The sequence below is a fragment of the Stegodyphus dumicola genome, chromosome 5 (assembly GCF_044657685.1).
Source record: "Stegodyphus dumicola isolate Sdum_Otavi_A_Nest chromosome 5, ASM4465768v1".
Taxonomy (NCBI): domain Eukaryota; kingdom Metazoa; phylum Arthropoda; class Arachnida; order Araneae; family Eresidae; genus Stegodyphus; species Stegodyphus dumicola.
Genome location: NC_140772.1, coordinates 52,352,574 through 52,378,703, shown reverse-complemented (window position 1 = coordinate 52,378,703; position 26,130 = coordinate 52,352,574). Strand labels below are relative to the sequence as shown.

Genomic DNA, 26,130 nt, shown 5'->3' with positions numbered 1-26,130 from the left:
AGGTTTTGCTACACTTTGTTTATATATTCATATAATTACAAAACAAAACAATTTTTTAAAAAATATAATCATGTCTGCCATTTATAGGATTATTTGAAATTTATTTCTTATGAATTCAATTTTTGGTTTCACAAAGAACAAAACTTGAAATTCAAACAAATAAATTTCGAAAAAATCCTATAAATGTAGAATTCTGAAAATGTTAAAAAAAAATTAAGATAAACCATTTCAGAAAAACCGATATATATATTATATAAAGTATATCCGAAAATTATATTTTCTGTGAAACGATTTTCCTTAAATTAATAAATGTAATAACTTATAATATTAATAATAGTTATTAATTTATATTTACTTTTATAATCGTTTGCTTTTTTTAACACACTTTAGGCATATTTAGGTATTATCTCAATATCATTATAAACATCCTATGTGTTTGATTATTTTTTAACATTTCTGATGATTTTATGTTTCTTTTCTAAATTCTTTTAAGCAGTATAAGAGATTTTATTATATTATTAAACCCTTTCTTTTGTATCATCGATGTAGTTCTTAATATTAAAAATATTACGAAGTATAAAGAATAGAACTAAACAACATTTCACTGTATTATTGACTTTTGTTGCCAGTTTGTAGGTATAGTTTTTTAAAGAATAAAAAATATGTAAATATTAAGAGTATCTTTTCATATATATAGAAGTTGTGTTTTTCATTGTAAAGAAAAGGTTTAGCTTTTTTATTTCGTTCAATCTTTTAATGTTGCCTTAAATAATTTTTGTCACAGAAGAATATTTTTTTTTGTTATTGTTTTTGTTCTATTTACGCTGTTTAGGATGCAAAATGCATTTCCCTTTTTTTATTGTTATGTCTCTGTGACTCACGGATTTCCGCTGTATCACTTTCTCCTCATGACGCCGATCGATACGAAGTGGTGCTCTATATCCTAAATGTTCTTACTCATCGCTGTTAATCGGCTCAAAAATTAACCTTTCCTTTGCAGAAATTTTAATAAATGCGAAATACTTTATGTATCTGAAATGATTTAAGTTGTACTTTAATGATTTCAAACAGCGTGTGTTTTTATACACTAAAGCACGTTTCATTGTTTGTTGACGTCTTACCAGACGTTACTATCGTCCGTGTTTACCGAGACCTGCGCCATCTGTTGGCACGTATCCTAAACTGTTCGCATGTGGATTTCAAGGTTAAGTATTTCTAATTTTGGTGCATTTTGTGTTTGTTTCGCAGCGTTTATTTGTTGAAGCGAAAACATTAAATTTCGGTTTTTGAAGTTATGATTGACTAGTATTGGTCATGTAATTTTGTTACGAAATGTGAACTAAATTGCATGTGTGTTTCGAATTTAGTGTGTTTGATTATTATACTTATTGGTTTGTATACTAATATAAGAGACATTAGTTTGTATACTAATATAAGAGACATTAGTTTGTATACTAATATAAGAGACATTAGTTTGTATACAAATATAAGAGGCATTATTCAATCATAATGATTCAGAAAATTAATCTGTTGAACTTTTTGGATTAAAATTCAGTTTGGAATGCTAAGCAATGCAATTTTCGATGGATAGATACGACTTAACTTTTTGCAAAAATAAACTGTGTTTTAAAATGGCCCACCATCGACCGAGCGGAAAAGAAGCAGAACACTGGCAGCTCGGAACGTGGTTCGAATCCGGACTGGATGCATGGGCGCTTTCGTGGCTTTCCCCATGTGTAACGTGATTGTGAGCCAGTTTCCCTCAAATAGTTCTCCGCGAAGGCATCCCTTTCCTTAGACAGAGTTCCCTTAGACTGGCTTTACCCAACCAACCTTATATTTTAAAATTGTAAATTAGGTTAACGACATCTAATGCCTCATGCATGTCTTATAAGCTTATCGTAACAAAATACTAAATAGAATTATTGAGATAAAGCTAATTAATACATCGATTCAAAATTAAACCATTTAACGCTCTAAAATCGTTAGCACTTTTCTCTATTTATTGAACTTTATTTAAATATTTATTTTTTATGAACAGTACTACAGAGATTTGCTCAACTGTAACTTATATTATTCCTTTAAAATATGTGAATATTCATAAATAAAAGAAACTCGAATTGAAAATTAATAAATTATAATTAAAATGGTAGTATATTTTTGTAAGGTAAAATGAGCTGTAAACACTTTTTTAAGTAAGTTTTTTTAGTTTTTTTTTTTTTTTTTATTTTTTTTTTTAACTAGACCTATCATGCAGGTAAACGGGTAAATTACTTATTTCTAACCTTTTTTAGCCCAAAGAAGCGTCAAGCCCAGAAGTGCTGTTAGTCTCAAAACGGGATTTAGCGTTAAATCACTATAAAAGTGTGAATCACTTTTCAATTGTTGCCACTAAATATTATCGCCGTATATTCTATTTAAAGAAATTAGATCATGAAGAATTTGCATTAATGTATGCATGTTTTTCGCATTGTGAAAAAACAACGGTACCCTAAAGCCTTTGAATTTCGAATTCGTTTTATTGTGTGGTTCATATTTTGTAAAATATTAACGAATGTTTGAATAACAAACTCAGTGATTTCAAGACGAGGAATGGCAACACGGTACGGATAGAAACATCTTTATCTCCTGCTCGTGAGGACTGTCTATCGGAAATTCTAAAGAAAGACTGTTTTTAAATATTTTTAGCCCCAAATGCACTCGAAACGTGTATGTGTATGTAAATAATAATAATAATAATAAACCCACCTTTTGGCGTAATATAAAATCTGAAAGCTTTTTATTTATTTACTATGTTTAAATTCAAGTTTCTATTTGTCTTGTCAAAGTAAGTGAAATTAACTTCGGGGCTCTCCAGCAACTGAGCGGTAAAATTGTTGAGACTGGTAATTCGACGTGGGTTAAAAATGCAGTCAACCCGGGGAACGGGCTGACTGGATTTTAAGCCGCTGCCACGAACACTCATGCAGCAATGCTTTTTGGCTGAATGCCACGAATGTTCATATTTTCGTGGTTCTAACGCAGATACGATACAGTTTCGCTATGTCGTCTACGTAACATCCCACCCGTTAGACAGTTAGCCCTCCCGTGCTTTGCCATAATTAATAACAATAATTTAGACACAGTACGTACGAAGGACTGTTTTCTGTGTATATTCTAGGTTAGAAAGATTAATATACGAAAAAAGCATATGTGAAATTAAAATTGAGCCGAAAATTGCAGACTGGTGTTGTTTTTGTAGGAAATGTGATTCAGGTGAAACTAATGTGTCAGTCATCCGTATGGAATATCTGATGTACTTCATATGAGTAGCTGAAATCATATGAATGAGAAGGGCTCATATGTAATCTGATTTTCTGTATTTTAAAACGCGTATACTTCCTCCCCTTCTCGTATAATACTACTTTCATTTAAGAGGAACTCAGACTGATGCCATTCCTGGGTGATTTAGTTAATTATCTTCTTTATTTGATTGTATAGGACAGGGTTTCTTAAACTCGCAACCCCTTTTTATCACTGAGATTTTTTCGCGACCCCCAGGACCCCATAATATTTACAAAAAAATTGTGGGAATCCATGAGTATTGCGCAAATCCGACACCCGCGTGAGTGAAACTGTCAATTTTTTCACTTGTACTGTAATATATTATTGCAGTTTTAGGTCATTAACTTTAATTTCTAATTTTAAGATATATAATAATGAATGAAAATTTTAAATAAGTAACAGACGAAATGACAGCGTCACGTGCAAAGCAAGGAAAATTAACGTTTATATTATAAAAAAAAAATACTTTGAAAAGTTTTCTTTGTCTGTATTGTCTTATCTTTATCTATTTTCAGATACATTTTGTAAAAATATTTGATAATTGTAAAATTATTGTAAGTTAAAGAAATATCATAACTGCTAAAATTTTTGGCGACCCACAGTTTAAGAAACCCTGGTATAGAATTATTTATAGGTCAGAGCAAAATTTTTGTTTAGGACAAACTATAGGTGTAAACCAATTGTTATTTCTATTATTCCTCGAATAGAATTTCCATTAAGATGAATATAGTTTGGTTGATTTAAGGTGACAGAAGGTAAGGTGTTAATCTCTTCCCAATATAATATTTTAGTTTTTAAGAATTTCCTTAATAAATTATTCCTATATAAATTATATAGAAGATAATGATTAAATTAATTAATATTAAGTCAGTATTTTAATTCGAAAAGAGGGGGAAATGTAATTTTTGTGATTAAATATTTACTTTAAAATTAAGCATAAATCTTATTTTTGCTGCATATTAATATTTTAACTTTGAATTTGTCGCTATTATACGAATTCGAATTGGATCATTCAGTTATTCAAATAAAGCGTCGTAAAACAAAGATAGCTTAAGAAATATGTAAAACTGGATTATTAACTAATTTTCTCAACTGTATTAAAAAAATAAAGCTGATTTCAAGTCTTCAAATGATACGTTTATGACAGATTTATTCTAGTGCTTGTGGAATACAGCAACAGTTGGAAAGTGTTCATTTAATCAAAAAATGGCGACTTCTGTGTACTCTAAGAGCAAATGTTTTAAAGTCTAAAATTACGAAAAATATCCGCATGTAATATTTGTATACTTAAATATAAAAATTAGTGTTTAATATTAATGTTTGCTTGTTTCATGTTTGTCAACTGAAATTCAGATAGCCTAGTTACGCAGATAATGTAATATGCCGCCTAGTTACGCAGATAATGTAATATGGCCATAACCTTGACATCCATTATGAGTACAGATGCACCTAGTAATAATGCTTTTGTTTGTAATGGCTGCTCGGGCTTAAATGCAAATGAGGTACGCGCTTGCCTCCATTGTGTGCTCAATAATCGGAACAGACACAATGGATTACGTCAGTGAAAGTAAACTTTCCATGTTTCAGTATGTTTTAGCTCAAATGCCTTTCCCATTGCTGCTGTTCTACTTGATTACATTTTTTAATATGTGGCTGTTTGGCCCATTTTAAATCACCTGATGCCAAAATAGTCTTCTATTGTGAAATTAAAGTGACGATCGTTTATTGTGACAATAAATGTGGTAGTGTGTTGATTGGACTGAAATAATGAGAAACTGAAGGCTGTTAAAGAATATTTTAAAGGACAATACAACAAAATACTGTAAAAGGAAACATGAAAATTCAGTTCTCTTGCATGAATATGACCGAAAATGTCAGCTGAAATGTTCAGAAAACTGGTTCATTCCAGTTTTTATACAGTTTTTATTCACAGATAACCTTAGAATCAATCGCAACATTTTCAGTTTATCAACTTCCCGCATCAGAAATCGTCTACAGAAATTAGCTGATAAGGTTCCTTTCATTAACTTGTCTTACTTGTCCTCCGGAGCAGCTGGAATAACAGCTTTCACATTGTCTAGTCGTGTCTAGAATATTCTTGAATCCATTTTCTTCAAAACATTTCCTTGGAATTTAGCGACAGTGCTCAAGAATCCAGTTGCAAGGATCTGGATTCTTGAATCCCGGTCCTCGAGAATTTCTGTTCTTTACATTTTTAAAATCACGGCCCTCGAGAAAATTTTTAGAAAACTCAGAAATTTGAAAAGGCTTTACTTCTTATCTGTAAATAGTATTTCTAAAATCTGGAAGTTGTTTTTTTTTTTTTCTTTCTAAAACGTGCAGATGAACAATAACGATACAAAAATAATTTGATAATTTAAAAAGAAATATTTCAAAGACACTGAAGATTTTAATAGCATTATACTTTTATTTGAGATCCGGTTTGACCGAGATTCATGCAGCCACATCAAACGTGATAAATACTTGCGTTAAAAAGCAAAAACTTTTGTCACAAAGTACGCAAATAATGATTGAAGTTTCCCCAAAACCTGCCCATTTTCAAATTATGTGCTTAATGGTGCTACAATGTTTTATGTTGCTGTAGGAGTTTATCAAAACCATAGTTTCGATTTTGACGTAGGGAGTTAGAGAAAGTTTTACAGCGGAAATACAGTGCATATTGGTTGAATTTAGAAAAGCTGAAAATGTTTTGTTTTCCATAAAACCAACGTCTGCGCTAGCTGCTCCGCAGGACAAGTAAGACAAGTTAATAAAAGGAAGACTCAGTTTTTGGAATTTTTACATCGAAATACATACATTTGTTTCACTTAGTATTTAAATTAAAACTGTTTGTATTTATTAAAACTGTTTACAGTACACCTTCCGAACTAAAAACTATCTGCTATTTTAATACTGGTAATATTATTTTTCAATATTTTTATCTCGAATCTCGAGAAATAAAATAATTGCTAAACCAGATATTCCCAGATCTCGAGAAAGCTCAAACACAGTAACGCCTCTGATATTGTTTTATTCATTAAGGCGTTCATGCCGTTAATTCGTCATTTGCCGCATGAGATCTATTAAGTCCTTTGATCATTTTGTTTTATAATACTAGTGTTTTATAATAACTAGTGCACTGCTAAGATTACAAAACAGCATTCCCGAATTGGGAGAAAGAATCTATAACATATGCGATGGCAGCAAAATTCCAAATTTATTATATTGTTTGATCTCACCATCGTACATGATACATACATTAAAATATGCGCATCTAAAAATACGCCATCTGTTTGTATGGTTCCTGTACAAAATCTGATGTAAATAAATAATGAAGTTGGTCGTGAGTTAGAAATAATTGATCCACACATTTGTAATTTTGAAATCTAGAGCTGTATTTTAAGCCTTTGTTTGAAAGAAGCTGAAGGAAAAGGCGGGTCATTAGTGCCAGAAAGATGGTTGTCCTACCATTCGTTTGCATGTGAACCACACCTGCATGTCACAGTAGTAGAGGTCTGTTGGCGACAGCTGCGACTTCTCCTATTATCAAGTTTTGTTCAGCCAGTTTGGCAACACAGCCCGCGAATCGAGAATTCATTCATCACTGCTGTCAATATAATATAATTTAAAAAAAAAAAAAAAAAGGAGGAATTGCAATCGTAGTAGTCTTTCCGTCGTGACCCGTGTTATTGCGTGAATGACGTCAGGATGGAATAGGCGTATATCATTGATCCATTGATTTATGGGATAGGTCTTGCGGTAATCTTTTTTTTTTTTTTTTCCATTAAATAAAAAAGGGTTATTCAGTATTTTTACTGCACTATAGGCGAAATTTTAGGCAGCTACCGATAGGTCAAATAAATAGTTGATAAAATTTTGGAAGTCCCCTTTATAAGCACAGATTCCAAATATCTCTCAACTACGTATTTTTATACGTAGTAGTCTTCCTATCCTTTACCTTCTTCTAATTAAACTTCTAATTAAAAATAAACTTTTAATTAGAAGTACATATCTAGAATTAATATGTAAGGAAATAAAACACGTATCCACCTCATCCGTAGTCTGAAATTTACAGCTTTGTAGGTTATGTGACCTATTGTGGAAAAATTTCCTGGTAAAATTGCATTTTATTTCTGTAAAAATTATTAGCTGAAAAAGTACATTTTAGCGATGTACGATTTTCCAGACAGGGCATTGTCGTCTCACGATTTTTTCCATTCCTTTGTGTTTTTATTTTTATAAAAAGTATTAATAAACTAGTTGCTGAAATATTATTTACGTATCATAGGTTTTATTTTACTGGAATTTATAGGGTAAGTGTAAATAATAAGACTAAAATAAAAGGCTGTGATTCGTTTTCATGGTTTTGATTATCTGTGTTAAATGTGAATTCCTTGCGAACATAAGCAGGACAGATTGTTAAATACAGGATTTTGGAAATCACAATTGCTATCAATCGTGAGCTCTTTTGTATATTTTAGGTAGAAATTAGAAAGACCATGAAACTTCTTGGTGTTACATTTCTCATTTTCTTCGGCTGTTACATGCAGTAAAATGTTGAAATTTAATTTTTTTGGTTATTGAGTGTATTGGCCAAAACGGTAATTAGGAGTTGCGTGTGCATTATATATTTCTGCAATCGGTGATAAAATTAAACTCCTAAATGTTGCTCTCGCATTTCTATTTTAACTCAAGTATGACGTCATATACGCGAAATATGTGGCTGTCGAATAAAATAAACGTTGATCTCTGTATTTTGGTGTAATTTTTTTGGAAGGAAATCGTAATCATTCAATTACTTTACTGTAAAAGGACGTATCAGTTTTAGGACGTTTTATCAGTTAATAGCACCAACAGTCATAATGACCTCATTTAATACGTGTTCCCACTGGTTAGTTCCTATGCGATTGTAAAACTTGGACGCACTTTTTTACTGTCGCGTTCTGCAAGATGTTACCAAATTAAAATGAAAACAAAAGATTGGCACATCATTAACTGTTGAATAATATAAGCTTTTTTTACTGGAAACAAAAAACACTGCTGTAAATTGAGTGAAATTTAATTACATTGGCTGTATTTTACTGTAAGAGTCATTTTATACATATTTTATTACTGTTAGAGTAGTTTTGAAAGAAAAATCGGTATGAAAAGAAGTATATGCATTAGAAGTACATTCTACATGTTGCTAGTTTTATAGATATTTTTATTTGGCATTAAAACTTCATAAATAAACTAATAGTTTTAAAATTTAACAATTTTTTTGAATAAAATTATTCAAAATTACAGATTGTTTTTAAAACAGATCCCTTTAATTCAAAAATAACGTATTTTTGTGATATGGAAGGTAAAAGGAAGAACTTCATATGAACTGGCAATTACCTGTTCTTTGAGATGCTTCGCTTAGTATTTATTCTTTGCAACACGTAATTCAAAGCTGTTTTAGTTTGTCATAGATAAATCCCATTAAAAAGTAACTGAAACGTAGAATACCTGGTTGAAATTAAAATTAAGACATAATTCATCTTTGTATTGACGGCGATTTTAAGAAAACCAATATACATTTCGTGAAATACTTTTATCTGGCCCGTTTTTCGAATAATAAAAATATTCAACTAGATTTGCCCGGGACGTCACTTAAAGAGGCGAAATAAAAGTAAATATATAGCGGAAACGATAATCGTAGCCTCACAAAACGATAGAATCGATAAATTTTAATTTATTTTTAAATCGAAATAAAAAAATTGAAGAAAATATATAGAATTCAGTGTATGAATCTTTATTCTAAGAGAATTTATAACGTTACTGTTTAGCATTCTTTTTTTCTTAATATTATTTCTAAACATATATCAGCCAAACGAAAGGGGAAACTTCTATAATTATAGTGTTTTACTCTAAAATAACTTCAAGGTCATAGCAACTCTCACTACATTTACGATCATTATGTGTTTCTTTATCACCGCAAAAAGGCCCGCCAGCGGCCGAACGGTAGAGTCGCTGAACACTGATAGTTCGGTCTGAGGTTCGAATCCCGCAAACGGGCTGGCCGGATAGACCTCTACGTGGTTTTCCCCATGCGTAACATGTATACGAGCCAGTTTGCCTTAAAACGTCCTCCACGAAGGCAGACCTCGCCTCAAGCAGATAGTCCTCGAGGCTTTGCCGTAATCGCATAAACCAACCAAACCATTATCACCTGAAAGAGGGAAGTAGAGGATTTTGACAAGTTAGAGGATTCCACGTTTTTCGCAGCAGGCATTGCTGCAGTTATGTGTCATGGTTTGGGGGCGGGATGAAATGGCCTTGAAGTGCCTGTTCTAAAGTAAGACTATAATACTTGTTTAATACTTCGTTTAATTACAGTCCGACTAAAATTATCTATCTATTGATAACTTAGATTTTCTTCCGCATAAGATCGAAATGTATCAATTTTAGTTAATGATTTCAGTACCAGTCAATTTTTAAACTCAAGGTTTTGTTTGATAATTTGGATTTTTTTCATTTATAATTTGATCAATAATTCAGTCTGTGATACGGTTATTGTTTTTTTTTCTTTTTTTCCTTTATTTATTATTTTATTTAAAGCCTTCAAATGATTTATTTCTGACTGAAAACACAGATTTTTTTTTTGGGGGGGGTACATTAAAGGTACCTCTGTGCTTGCATTCCTCGAAATACATTTTGTTTGTTTCATTTAGAAAACAACGTCTAGGCTGAATTTTATCGCAATTTAATAAATATTTATACTAGAACTACTAGATATAAATGGCAACGGCCATGTGAATTTCTTTTAATTTTAGGTTAAAATTATAAATTTGCTTAGCAATTTGAAAAGCGATTATGTTTTCGAGAAAAGTAATATAAAATTACAAAAAATCCTCCTCTCTCTCTCTCTCTCTTTTTTTTTTTTTTTTTTCTCCCCTCCCAGCAACTTTCGTATTTCCTTTTAAAGAACTCTTCCCCCCCCTTTTTTTTAGTGTGTGTGGCGGGGGTGATTTTGAGGTGTTTTATGCTCGTAAATAGGTTAAGTAATGGCATTCCAGTGTTTCTGAGCAGATTAATAAAAAAACTAAACTGAACGTGAGAACTTTTGAGGAAACTGCCGTGCGTAAATAAGAAAGAAATTAAAATTTAGAAGCAAAGAGGGAAAACAAGGAAATAAAAGGCGCGAATAAAGAGATTACTTCGTCATTCGGAAATGGTACGCAGAAAAAAGCAGGGAAAAATGAACGATGCAACAGATAGCGTAGAGGAAAAAGTTTATCGTTAATCTGAACGAGATGGAAGAAGTATGTGTGGAATTAGGAATGAGAATACTTTAGAAATGAAGATAAATTTAATTGCGATTTTATCCCTTCGTTGAATAATTTCAAGTAAATATAAAAACATACATCATGATGTTGCATTTTATCCTCAGGATATTCTCGATTGTTTCAGGTACAGCAAATATCTTCATATAGAAGACCGAACATATCGTTAATGAAAACTATAGAATTTGTGTAACTCTAGGATAAATTAGATTCGAGGATACGTAGTGATTACGTGGACGACCAAATTATTACTTTATTTAAAGCTATTTTGTCCCATTCTTCTTTCAGAACACGTTTCAAGTGACGCTTACTTGTTATTTTATGTTGCTGTACCGATGTTGAGAGCATGGACCGCAGATTTTCAATGATGTAAGTGTCTGGAAACTGGGGAGGAGTCGCTTGCTGCATGCGCTGAAAAAAATTTTCACATTGTCTTGCTTAAATATAAAATTTTAGCCCAAGCTTAACTTAATACAACTTTCCTTTAGCTTCTTTTTGAGTATATCTAAATGCATTATGTGGTCTGTAGTACCATCAATAAAAACATGCTCACCAAGCCCGTTTACGACCGTACAACCTCAAGCCGTAACAGATACACTCCCACAGGTTTTATCGTTAAGTTTTTAAGATAAAGAGCAGTATTTGGCTTTCTACAAACAGAGCGATCACGAGCACTACTAAATATATTAAATTTGTTTTCATCATTAAAAATGACCTTTCCCAAAAAGTTTTTGGTCTTTAATTGATGTTATTTATGATCTAGTTTTCCAAGTTTATGAAGGTTTTTTTTTTTCTGCTAGGGTATTATTATAACCATTTTCTTTAACATTTCGTACGGGTTGGGCTGCAGAATTTTCTACATTAGGTATGCTGACACTTACTTTTGGATCCATCTTAAATTCTTTTAGTACTTTTTTTCCCAGTTGGGTTTAGAATTTCTCTCTAATTTTCGACCAATTACTCTGTTTTGTAGTTTCATGGCCACACCTTTATCCTTGTCTTCTAATTTTAGCTGTTTTACGAAAAGATTAACCATTCTTTGATAATCTTAAAACAAACTTTCCCACATCAATACTGGTTTTTGTTCAAGATTTCATATTACCATATAAATCCATAGAACAAAGTACAACAAACAGGCTGTGTTGGAAATAAACAGTAATTGTTTGCAATGGTGCTATGGTGTTGGTGTATTTAATTATGGCAAAGCACACGAGGGCTATCTGCCTAAGGGGAGAGATGCCTTTCGTGGAGGACTTTCTAAGGGAAACTGGCTCGTATACACGTTACACATGGGGAAAACCACGAAAACGCCCATGCAGCCAGCCCGTTCGCGGGATTCGAACCTCGGACCGAACTACCAGTGTTCAGCGACTTTACCGCTCGGCCGCTGGTGGGCGCAATGGTGCTATGAATTTATCATTAAGTTTGCAGCTTTAAAAAAGTAGTGGTAGTTAAACACAGTTTTTAGAAATGCATTCTTAGACCTAAATTTGTGTAATAACTTTCTTGAATTTCATAAAGGAAGATATTTTAATCTGATATTTTTACTTTTATGTATACAGGCAATCAAACGCCCACAGTGTTTTATGTGTTTTATTTCTGTTGTTTGAAGTTGTCCAAATTCAGTATAAATTCTTCCCAGAAAAGAAGTGTGTTCTCATTTTTTAGAGTCACTGCATGACTGATAACTTAATTGTTTTGTATTGAAAGTGATTGCCATCGTGAATGCTTTTGTTACGCATCTTCATTGCCAGTTTAAATGGAATCTCCATTAGTAAGTGAAAAATTCAAAATTAATCGTTATTTAGCTGGTAGTCGTTGCTATTTAGATCTGTACTCTCATATCTATGACATTTGATTTTGTGAAGAGCGTTTTCTGTCTTGTATCTTAAAAAACGCAATGAAAGAGTGTAAATAAACAAGGAAGCAGAATGTACCAGAATCTTCTGAGTGCTTTTATTTAGAATCCGGGTATAACAACGCCTATCAAACAAATACAGTGATGCCATCATTTTATTTTTAAAAAACGGGAAATGTCTGATCCGATGCGATTTATGCAACTGTAAACGATTATGATTTTAGTAAGGATGACACCGAAAAACCGTGATCTGAAATTTTTCATGGTTTGGGGTGATAATCGCTACTGACATTATTTATATTTTCAAAATATCTGTTCGGAATCTTTATTTCTTCATAAAAACAATAGTAAAATTTCTCAGTTATTTTGGTTTAATTAATGTGACTGTTAATTTTGATTTGTCGACTGGAAAAATTAAAATTTTGCTACTGTGGACGTTTTTCTTGATTTGTATGAGCCTTAATTTTACACTAATCTTTTGAAGAAACATAAAGATATATTGAATATTATCATTATAAGGGCACAGCCCCGATCCTCCTAGCTGGCACAAGCCGGCCGTATGTATGGCGAAAAATAGAGCTGGCTAGAAAAAAACAAATATAAGAAACAATTATATAAAATATATATGAAAGATATTGAATATTATATAAATAACGTGTGGAAACTCTAGATACTTATACAAAATTCAACCTTAGGTTGATGTTATAGTATGTAGAGAAAACTCGAATCTGTTTCCGAAGGAGTCAAGTAGTGATACTTCTCTTCAAGCTGCAAAAGTATTCAGCTGAATGCGATTTTTCGAAAAACTTGCATCTTTACCTAATTCCTTCAAATTGACAAAGTTTTCTTTAAAAGCCACTCTCTTATAAAGTTGAATTTCACAGAATTTTAACATTAGCGTACATCGCTCCAAACACTTTACAAGTTGATGAAATTTTTTAGAAGCATGCTATAATATCAGTACTGATGTTTAGTATCAAATGTGTGCAATAATTATTTTTTTTCCACTCCAAAATTACCATCAGTGACTTTTCTACCATTGAGGACGATGTTTGAATCAGAAAGGTAGGGTACAACCGGAAATAAAAAATTATTTAAAAAGTAGATGTAATTTTAAAAATTATATAAATATTGCCAATTTCTACGGCTACTTTATTTATTTTCCTTGTCATTCCAAATTTTGGCAGAAGCGAAGACGAAGCGCTGCTATTTTCTCGCTGGCTGACGCCTGAACTTCCAATAAAAGCTACTTCTTTTACGAAGCAACAGCAAGGGTTGGCACACCTGACGAAATGTTATACTAAGTCAAAACAGTAGGTGTATTAATCGCTTAATGTGTTTCTTGCGTGCTCAGGTGATGTGCTAAAAACGCTTTGGCGTCGCATCAAACTTTTGGCCTTGACCTTAAATTAGGAAATCAAAACGGTTTTGGTATTTATGTGTTTATTTCTGTATTGCTTTGCACAATATGATACTTACTGGCATTTTGATTTCAAAAGCTGAAAAGCTGTACTTTAAATCCCTACCTTTCAATCAATGACTAGCTCCATGAAATAAACGCGAAGTTCTGGAATCTAATTATTCATGTTATGCCACTCAGAAAAACTCTTTATTGTAGATTTACCATGGAGCTGTTAATTTATTTTGTTTACGGGTAGGCTGTTCCAAATTATTAATATTTGTAAGAATTTTGAATTATATTCTTTCCGCTCAAAAATCTATTACGTGTTTACTGTGTAGCAAATAATTATCTTTCTGTAGACTCAGTGTATCAAATTATCAGTACCCGCATTTAGTCCATTGATTTGATTTTTGAGAAAAAATATTTTGATCTTTGATAAATAAAAATTTATGTTTTATCATAGTGGGAATACTTCCAGTTTATAAATAAATACCGTTTTTCAGGCGTGGCAAAGTTAATACACTGACGAGAAACTTCACTATTACGTTTTGATTTTTTGCATCGATCATATGGTATGAAGGTTGTTGTAGACAGACTTATATACCGGTTAGTTTCAGGTTTGGCATGAGCAGACATTTGAACTGAGGGAATATTAATATAATAATAAAAGTTCAAATTTCAATTCAGTTGACTGCGGTGCCGTGAGATCATGAGTGTGCTCAGTTAAATGTATTGTCACCGGGAAAAGGTTTAGAAGTTATTTGGCCTTAAAAATATGACACATTTTCTGACATATTTACCATTACATTGTCATTGCTTTAACTACTGTGTAATTTTCCTTTAGAGGAGAAATATCCGTATGTTCAGTATTTTTAAAATGGTATTCCGCGCAATGCATTTAGCGTTTTACTGAAATCCCATTCCCTTACAATAAGTTAGATACGGTGGTTAGGGCAGGCTCACTGCTAGTCCGAAATTCAGTGCTCATATTTGGCTTTATTATAAAGCATGGCCACTGTGTGTTTTTTCTTTCTTACTTCATGGTGTAATGTAGGCCTTCCTTGTGGTGCAATCACGCCTCTCTGGGCTGCTTTCTATGGGATGAGACAGGTAAATGATTGATTATTGTTTGCATCAGTATTCTTGCGAATGATCTTACACTGCGGGGAAGAGAAAGGGGAAAAAAGAGAGAGAGAAAGAGGACAGTTCTATATCTCCGGTTCTGCTGGGCCGATTGGCGAAATTCAAATCGCGTTTTCCATGTTTCGAAAGCGCAACTTAGGATATATATTGATATATATTATATTTATATATAGCTTTGTTCTAAGATAGGTATTTTGACACAGAATCGGACTTTTCTGAAATGACATGCCAATTTTTTTCCATTTCGATTCAACAACTCAAATCTAGGCTATATTATCTAAGCTATATTATGCCTAGATATTAAATTTTGTAATTTGTGGTGATAAATTTATGGGAAAATTTAAAAATTTATCTTGGCGAATTTTTTTCAGTTTGCGCCAAGAATGGCGAACTTCTTAATTTATAACAACCTATTTTCGTTTGCCTGTTTGTGTGCGTGTGTGCACGAGCGGGGGGAAAAGTCATCATTCATACTTTCAAAAAATTTTAATTGAGTGCGTAAACCCTATTTTCGTTATTATCGCTTATAATAATTATGCTAAATTTCGAAACGCGTCAAAATATAAATTCACATGTATCTTTTGAAATTTTGAATAAAAAACTACTTTTTCGCAGGTATGCTTAGAAATACATCTACTTTAAGATAATGGCAAAACTTTTATAGATTGTAATTCAAATTTTTTTCAAAAAATTTATAAAAATTATTTAAAAATAAAAATTAACAAATGGGCAAATTTTATTTGGAATGAACCTGAATTTGAATGAAACCTGAAATAAGTTTAATAAAAAAGATATATTAATAAATATATATCAATATAAATTCAATTAACATTGAGGAGCTAAAATTTTGAGCGCTAATTTTTTGAAAAACTACTCGTGCGATTTTTAGAAAAGTGTCAGTTTGGCAGAATTTGAATCGTAAAATCGAAATATGGAAAAAATTGGCATGTCATTTCAGGAAAAGTCCGATTTTGTGTCCAAATACCTATATTAGAACAATGATATATATAAATCTAATACATATCCTAAATCGCGCTTTCGAGACATGAAAAACGCAATTTGAGTTTCGTCAATCCGCCGGGAGATACAGAACTGTCCCATTTTCTCTTTTGCGCAGTGTACACTGACCCGATAGATTAAAAAAATCTGATGTGGACAATGCTTGACTTCCTTGTACGGCCTATTAAATTATACACATTTTTTTGGCTGCATTTAATTTAAATTTACTTTTTAGAATTTTATTAGGGATATATTTCTCATTCAATCAATTTAGTTCTCACTTCGCGGCAAGCCAAAAATATATAAAAATTCAAAACATCTTCATTCAAAAGGGTAAAATACAGAAAACATAAAACACCAAATACAGTTAAAAAATTTTGTTACAATTAAAATTGGAGTTTTTACGCAAAAACAAGCAATTTAGCCAGCGGGCTGGAAGACACCCTTTTTGGTGCACAAAATTGAAAGTTTACTTTTGGTCCTACTCGGCAAAAAGACACTGAAGTTGTTGCAGAAACTGACTTAATTTATTGTTGTACTAAGAGTTTCAAATGTAAACAAATCGCGGTTTCGTTAGGCTTAGGAACACTTAAACAACTTTTAAATTGCTGATAATTCTACAAACTGTTGCATGCAGATTAACTAAAGGCGTAGATACCTTAACCACAACATAAGAACAACATAATTCAATCACAGATAAGCAAAAAATGCACAATTTAACAACATATGAGAATAAAGAAACTGAGCCCACCGAGCCGGGTAACAGAGTGAGTGTAACATATATTTATTTACTTTTGGTGTGACCGATTGCAACCAAAAAATGGAGGTGTACAACTAAGTACATGTCCCATGTACAAAATTTCAACGTTCTGAGGTTACACATTTTTGAGTTATGCGAGATACATACATACGTACGTACTGACGTCACGAAAAAAAAATCCTCTTCTTAATCACGTAATTACAATTCTTTCTTTACTTGGTATAACTAAGTTAAAAGGGGAGGTATTAATTGCTGTTTTTCATCTTTATATACATATAAAAACTTCTAGTACAGTAGAATTCCATTTATCCGAAACTAGTATATCCAATTATGTAGCTATTAGGATGGTTTGTTCTTTTTAAGCTATCTAAAATGGGGTTGGTTACAACTTTCATTCATTCATCATAAAAAAAGTAATCATTACATGTTAATTTAAAATAGAAGAACGTTGTCATCACATAGATTCGCTAACGATAAAAAAATTGTGTCATTATTCACCTGATTCAGATTGGACTGTTCTGTGTCTTGCCGATTGAAAAATGCACTTCCATAAATAATTGTGGGGTGGAAGAAAAAAACTCCCCCCCCCCCGTTTTCATTGTAATGGTAAGTTTGTGTTACAAGTTATAAATACGAAAATTTAAAAAAATCTTATTTTAATGTTAGTTGAATAGAAGTAGGTTATGCATTTTGTTTTAACCAAATACAAAATAATTTCCTTGTTTTATTTTTTTAGGGGTGGGTAACTAAAAATAAAAATTTGGTTTGTATTTACCATGCTTATTGAAGTAAAAGGTAGTAAAATAATAACCGTCTTACCTACATAAATTTAATTATCTAAAATTTTACTGCATTATATTCTTCTAGCTGTAATGAAAATGAAGCATACGTAAGGCAAACAACGTAAGGCGACAACTGTGGTGCAAAATTATTATTATTATTTTGTTAGCTGTATATAAAATAAAATGCGTTTGACGAAAAGTTTTTCTCATGATTTTGAATTTTGTGATAACTTTGTAGAGCCATTAGGCTATTTCGAAGCGGGAGTACATGAAAAAATGAGCAATGCCCTCGCCGGAACTCGAACCTGGACCTTTCGAATACGCGCCGACTGTGCAACAGTTATAGGCATGCTGTGGAAGGAGTGAGGAAAAAACCTTAAAACTTTTCCCTGTTCGTTTTTGAAACCGGTACTTAAATCTAAGTCCCAAGTGTGTATAAATAGATTCCGCGCTTGGAGTCGTCTGCTTTTGCTGTCAGATGAACCAAGTTGTTTGGTTTGCAAAGGGTTCCATTTACAGCGTTTGCCTTCTACGGAGACAGAATTCTTCCGAATTTTAACATCAATATATAAATATAGAAATAGACTTTCAATTTTTTAAAAAATTTATTGTTGTTGTATTTAACGGTAAAAAGTATAAGTAAAGCTTTATTTAACGAAGTCGTGAACCTACATCATTTTAACACTCTAAAGCACAGAATTCTGTAATCAAGTAATACTTTACGTCGCAAAGATATTGCAGAATGGTTCGAAATGTAGCAGGATTTTTTTTTTTTTTCCGAATGAAATTTGATGTGCAGAAGTAATTTGTTAATTTAACGGAACAACGTGGGAAAATTATTTTTTGAGGTTCAGCAATGGAACTGTGAATTCCGCACTACAAAAGTAATATTATGCATCATATACTATCTGGTTTTGTAACTTTTTATTAAAACGTCATGTAAATCAGTCCATCAGTGGGGAAGGGGTCGAAACGTTTTGCTGCTGTATTGTATTAAATTCCCGGATGTTATTGTCGAAATCTAAAATATTCAAAGTAGTAATTATTCGATTCTAAAACTAAAAGAAGTTGTAGAGACATTAGGATTTTTTAGAAGCAGGCAAGATGAAAAATTAGCAACGCCTTCGCCGGGAATCGAACTGCGGAACTTTCAATTATGCGCTAAGCGTGCAGACCGCTACACCACGAAGGCTCGCTAAGAAGGCGGAAGAAAATACTTTATAAAGTCATTTAATAATATTAATAATAAGCACATATTCTAGAGTAGAATGCGTCATCGAATTTTGAAATAATTTTTTGTCATCTGTTGCATCATTTTTGATGAATGATAACTAGAAGTTTTCTATAATTCAAATAGGTAAACATTATTTAAACGGCAGCTCTTGAGTAAAATGTACTTTGTCATAAAAGTTTAATTAATTAATAAATAGTTCTCTGCTTTATACAGGAAATTTCAAATTTATAATGGTTTGACTGAGGATATTATGTTATGGGGAACTGATCCGAACTTTGAATTTTGCATTTTGATCATTTTTCTGAATTTATAAAGTCGAATACAACAAAGCGCACAAAAGCCATTTGCCTAAAGAAGAAATGCCTTTGTTTTTTGTCTAAGGTAGGAGTAGTCAATCTTTTCATAACTGTCGCCTATTTTGTAGGCAGTAAATTCTCTGTACCGCTCATCCATTCACCGTAACTTAATATATTGCAACTGCAAAGAAATGGAGGTTTAGTAAAAATATATATAATTAAGTTTATGCATTTATTTATACTATAATTTACAATATTTAGCTTTTAATACACAGAAAATTCATATATTAGTAGTAATTTCATTAACGATCGATCCGTTAGTATAGTTGTTAAAAGAAATTCCTAACACTATATATTACGTACTTCAACTGTAACTTTATTTTGAATGTTTGAAAGCGGAATTCTTTTCTAAGATGTAATTTTCACCTCTCATTAAAAATATTAAGAATAATTATCGTATCTGATTTGTATGGAAATTCATTCGGAATGGGAGTTTATGAAGCAGCTTAATCAGTGGTGATAAAGAAGAGCTATTGGTGGAGGGGAAAATCTTTCACCAGCTCATTAGTTTGTCTATCGGTGTTCCGGTTGTAAACTAAGAACATCCAGGTGACGTCACGTGGCAAAATTCAAATTTGTGTTGTTTAACTGCTCCACTTTTACATCTGAAAACTGTTCACTTCGTCTTCCTCCTCTTGCTGTGCAAGGTTTAAAACAGGTCAGGGTCTTTTTATTTGGTTTACGTCTGGCGTTGTCGTATTAACGCGCCATTGAGAGACTGGAAAAATAATTTGATTTTAATAAAATGTACGGATTATTCTTCATGAAAGTTTTTTTATCCCCCCCAGAAAAAAAAGATTAATTCAGGACATTTGAATATAGTCTTAGTGCTAAATAGTTCTTTTAACATGAGTAATAAAATGAAATATTGAAAAGCGAAATTGTAGAATTTAAATGAAAATTACAGTGAGCAGATTTAAATAAGGTGAAGAAAACGAATATAGCGCCACGTTGGTAATATAAAAGGTTTAATTTGATTTAATAGTTTTTTAATGTAGTATTTAGCATGACTTGTGTTAATAGTCTTTTTTTAATATAGTATTTAGCAAATATAGTTGCGCTTCGCTTAAAGAATGTGAATCTGTTTTGCTGCTGTAATCGCTATGTGAAATTCTGTTTTTCGTAAGTTACTATGAGAACAATTTTAATCCCTTCTCAAGCTCAATTAAAAATCTTGAAACAGTGTAAAAAAATTCAGAGGTTATTAAAAACATGAATAATGCGGAAATGAAATAATAAATTTACCAATTTATTTCATATAAAAACATTTACATAACTAAATATGTATACGTTCTCTTGATTTTTTTAATTTAGAAGTTTAATCCAGTCTTCTCAGTGTTCCATTTGGTGGTCGAAAACTCGGCTGCTGTCCTTACTTTCTTGCATCTATGTCTGAGATAAGTTTTAAGAAGCGGTCGATCAGCCACTCTGTTTATCTGAGCCTATGACCTGAACCTTTCCTTACTTTTAATTAAATAAATTTTCCCTTTGAGAAATTGGGAATCAGTTCAATTTCCACTCTTCGAGAAGGTCCTTTGTAGTTTCATTTGAAGAGTTTTTTTTAAGGTTATATTCCTCCTCACTAGAAAAAAAATTCTTACGACCTTTTTCATGGGTCATGTCAAGGTGGGCTTGCAGTTTAACATGAATAACATAAGTATATATGCCCCCTCTTGTTTATGCTTAGACCATTTACCATTTTTGTATTTATGCTCAGAACAACGTAAAGTAACATAACGTTTAAAACATAGAGTAAAACAAATTTAATTTTTAATGTGTAGTGAAATCCGTTTCGCTCCGTAAATACGCTCATTATGCAAGCTTTCGTTATACAAAGCACTTTAATTTTTAATCGATATAGAATTTAAGGCTGTCTTAAAACATAATTTGTGCCTGTTCACTTAACAACTTATATACACTGCAGAAAAAAAAAAGGGGGGCAGTTCTATATTTCCCGTTCTACTGGGCCGATTGACGAAATTCAAATTGCGTTTTTCATGTCTCGAAAGCGCGACTTACGATATATATTAGATTTATGTATAACATTGTTCTAATATAGGTTTTCTGATACAAAACTAATATAGGTATTCTGATACAAAAGCGGATATTGTTTTTAAATGGCATGCCAATATTTTTCCATATTTCGATTCTAAGACTCAAATCATGCCTAAATATTAAATTTTGTAAAATTTGGTGCAAAATTTACGGAGAAATTAAAAAAATTATCTTTGCGCACTTTTTTCAGTTTGCGCCAAGAATAATTCACTTGGCGAAATTCTTAATTTATAGCAACCTAATTTTCTTTTCCTTTTTTTTTCGTTGTACACGAGCGGAAAAAAAATGCATCGATAATAGTTTCAAATAATTTTAACAAAGTGCGTAGCAAATTTTAACAGAGGGCGTTATTACCGCTGATAACATATATGCCAAATTTCAAAACGGGGCAGTATGTAAATTCATGTATATATTAGAAAATTTTGAACATTGAGGAGCATAAACATTGAGGATCTAATTGTTTTAAAAACTACTCGTGCGATTTTTATAAACTTGGCAGTTTGCCATAATTTGAGTCGTAGAATCGAAATATGGAAAAAAAAATTGGGATGTCATTTCAGAAAAAGTCCAATTTTATGTCAAAATACCTATATTAGAAGAACAGTGTTATATATTAATCTAATATATATCCCAAATCGCGCTTTCGAGAAATGAAAAACGGAATTTGAATTTCGTCAATCGGCCCGAGGCACTTGAAGAAATCGTCTTATATCAATACAGAAATGTTACTTTTGATTGTAAATTTTACGCCAGTGAAGTAATGCCACCGAAGATAAAGTTCATTTCGTGCAATTTAATAAAAGTTCGATCTGACATTTAAATGCAAATTATACATAACTTCATTTTCTTTCAACTTCATGTTATTCATGCAGATAACGTAATTAATTCTATTGTTATTATTTAAATGCAAATTACATAGTTTAAAATTGTATAACTTAACATTATGATTTATTTTTATTTATTATTTATAATGTTTATCACTTTTTTAATTTTACGAAGTTGAAAAAAATTGATTGGATTGGATTATTTAATTATGGCAAAGCTTCTGGTTGCAGTTGTTGAATTTTCTGAGGAAAACTGATTCATATATTGACATTACAGAAGAAGAAAACCACGACACGTTCATATAGTCAACGGGACTTGAAAGTTAGGTCGAATTACTAATATTTCGGGGCTTTAATAACTCGATCATTGATTAATAATCTACTTCATAGCGAGGAAAAAAAAAATTATTGACGACCAAAATATATAAAAATTTTAAGATGAAAAGATAAAACTAGAAAAATAATATGGGTTTCTAAATATCATGAAGGCCTATGAGAATAAAGCATATACACTCAATTTAAATGCTTTAGTTTTTTTAAAGGTTTTTCTAGGTAATTACGCCTAATTTCTAGGTAATATAGTTCAGTGATCACCTTAAAGAACGTGATTATTAGACTGCTGAAATATCATTAGTTAATTGTGCAAACATTAATAGAGGTGATCATCTTCGAGAATTACACTATAAAAAGACTATAAAGAGTTTATAGTCTCTTTATAGTGTAGTTTCTCTTTATAGTATGTTTATATTTACACTATAAAGAGTTTCTCTAAGCTCAGACTATCTTGAAATTTATAAAGCTGTTGAAATGTTGTGTTCTTGACTTAAAATTATAACATTCTCTTATTTTATCCATTATTAACTAACAGTGCTCTCTGCGTTAATCACTATCCGCAGCCTGTAAAATTTTGTCTTTTGGAAATAATGTATTTTAAGAAAAGCCAGTGCGGTCAAAAAATAAATAGCTATTGTTTTTGAAATGTTAACTGCGGGTTGACATTACAAAATTCACAGTTTCATGCTCTACGATACATATAAATCATAAATAGCTTTCTTCTGATTTCTCTGATTAGTATTATTGCAAAATTTGTAAGCAGTTTCTTAAAACTATGGATCTTAATCTCATATAAAAGCATGTATCAGAAATCAGTCTAATTTAATCCATTTATCTGAGGAGTGAAAGTTGTGAAGAATTAATATAATTCCCATTATCCAGATAAATATCGTTTGTTGTAATTCTTCTGTACTTAATTCAAGATGAAAAATTAAATCTTTTTTTCTAATATTGATTTAACTGTTTGGTTATAACTTTATTAAAAAATCGTAGCATAAATTATTAGCGAAGATTATCAGAATTGTTTCATTATTTAAGTATTAAAGTAGCTATGCAGTATGTACGAGGGTTTGTTAAATTTATTTTTATTAAGAAGAGACGGCATTTCATGGAGTTTCGATTTCCTAGAAAGAATTTATTTTATATAATCGCATCAAGCACATAAAAGTTCATTAGTTCGTCTCAATTAGAAATAGCTAGATTCCGCAAATAATTGTATAAAATATAATACAAATTAACGTGATTTAAATGAATTATCCTGAATAACGTTTTTTCATCGTTTATCAAGAAGTGAAAAGCTTGGGGGGAAAATTGTTCTGTAAGGAAAGGCATACAATTCTAACCCTTTAATTATCTCTATTAACATTAACTATGTCGCCATTTATCATTTTAACTATTACTAGTTGTTATCATATTAGCGATTACTAGTAGTTAATAAATTTGTTCTTTGTTGAACTTCCTACCCGCAGATTTTGCGTTTTGTGAGGCCATAATGGGTGTGGCCTTTCGCGAGAGGGCGAGACTGTTCTAGAAAAATGTGGAACTAGTATTATGAATATAGATTTATAGCATGTATGAAAACTTCCCCAGCTTTGTTAACCCGGATATTGCCATTTTATATCCCCAATTTCTAAACACTGTGTCTTCTTATTCAGTCAAAGTTACTAGCCACAAAATCTAAACATTTGTACAATATTGTATAATATTTAAACACAACATTATCGAATAATGTTAGGTATATACACAATTTGAATATTCTATAACAGTATATTGATACATCTTTGAATAAATGGAAGTAGGTAATACTTCTTTTAAAAAGAGTTTTTGCTTGGGTCTATTTGTAAACAAGATCAAGTTTGATTTGTTTAATTTAAACAAATTTATTTGATTTGATTAATGTAAGAAATTGTAAGGAGTTATATCCATAGGAACCAGTGCCTATATGGAAAATTAAAATCTGTTTGAATTCATGTCATTCATGGTTAAAACTGTGCAAGCTCGCTGATATTCAGCTCATTCCGCTAAAAATAGGATTGAGGGCGAAACTGCAAAGGTTTTGCAGCTTTTTTTACTCTGGCAGCGTGTCCCAGTGTGAAGGGGTTTTGCTTTAAGAAATTATTAACTATAAATAAGATAAATTGCTAATGATAAATAAGATATTCATTTTCTTTTGTTATTTATGTATCTAAAAAAAAAAACAACATTCTGAGCAGTTAAAGTAATCTTCTGCCAAGAATTTTTTAACTTACAACATATTGATGAACTTACATCGTTTTAAAATAGCTTTCTTCTTTTATATTTTTACTTGTTGATCCAGGGCTGAATTTCTAAAATCAGAAGTGTCGGAGCCCTATGGAAGGCCGTCAGGAAGAAGGGGAAAAATAAATAAATAAAATAATAAAATTGACTAATAATTAAATTAAAATTCAATAAAATATAAACATATAAATACAAATTAAATAAATTATTAAATTGTAAAGCTATCGTTATATAGCTTTTCCGGTATTTTATTTCTTTTATTTAACTATATATATTAACTATATATATTGTTATATAGTTAAATAAAAGAAATAAGATACCGTGCCTCATCTTATTTGAAGCTCTGGCTGGACTTAAATTTCGTTCAGAAAACTAAGCAATAGCTTAATCGTCCAGCTGAATTCAAGTCGTAAATACACGGTACAACGTACTACCTCAAGAGATTAGTGAAACAAAAACCATTAATTTTTTTCAGCGCACGAATGAAAAAAAGTCAATCGATTAAAGCGTCACTACTGAGAATAGAATGATTACTAGAAACAATATGAGCGTATGGAAATAATTTTAACGGAGAAGTGTAGCTTCCAAAACAAATAGAGAAGAGTCTTACGCTTTCTCACCACCATGCCCTGCCGATATAATTCTAGCTGTTAAGTAGAATGCAACTGGGCCAAAAAAATTTTCCGCGTAACAGATCCGATAACAATATGAGAACAAACGTAAGGTCTGCACAATTGAAAATTTTGTCTGACCTTAAATTACATCGGGCTCAAGCGCAGTTTAAGCTCTGACAAGAAGGCTATAAAGAGACCCAGCATTTTTTCAAGAAGTGAAAATTTTTCCCACTTATTTGGTTACACAGTTTGAAGTCTGCAAGAGCTCTGCAGGATCACTAACCCTGGACGTGCATGACCAAGGTAACAACTTTTAATACTTTCAGGAATAAAACCTTTTCCTGCTCTCATAAATTCATTGGAGAATAAGCCTTTAACATGTGGATGGGGGATTTTGTTTCCTTAAAAGTCTTAACACCTCCGTCAATCCGTAACACCTTCCCATAGGAAGACAGGCATGCATTCGGAAGTAATAATCACATATTTATTTTTAAAATAAAATTTGTCCGCTTAAATTGTGTTTCATTTACTCAAAAGAAGTGCAGGAGCCCTTTTATCTAGGGCTCCGGTGTGCTCCGGAGCAATTTAAGCTCTGTTGATCTAATATTATATTCCTTTGCTGCGTATCTCGCATAGCTATTAAACTTGAACTTTTATCTAGCAGGTAGTGAAATTTTCAGTGTCTAAACTTCCACAGTCCAGGATAGTGGTAATTTGTGTACTAACTCGACATACGTTTTACTTAAATTAAAATTTTTACTTTCATTTTAGATCGTAAAATAGTGATTAATCGTTTAATGTTTTTTATTTCTCTGAAAACTGTAATGTACTGGTGCTCCTAAGGTTTCTATCAGTACTGCTACAGGGTGTCCAGCAAAGG

At 31.6% G+C, this 26,130-nt stretch overlaps 1 protein-coding gene across 4 annotated transcripts in view; it reads left to right on the top strand.

The window, feature by feature from the left end:
- The window catches only part of LOC118193475 (sodium-dependent proline transporter-like), a 409,418-nt gene that overhangs the window by 289,782 nt on the left and 93,506 nt on the right, over positions 1 to 26,130 (top strand). The window lies entirely within an intron of this gene.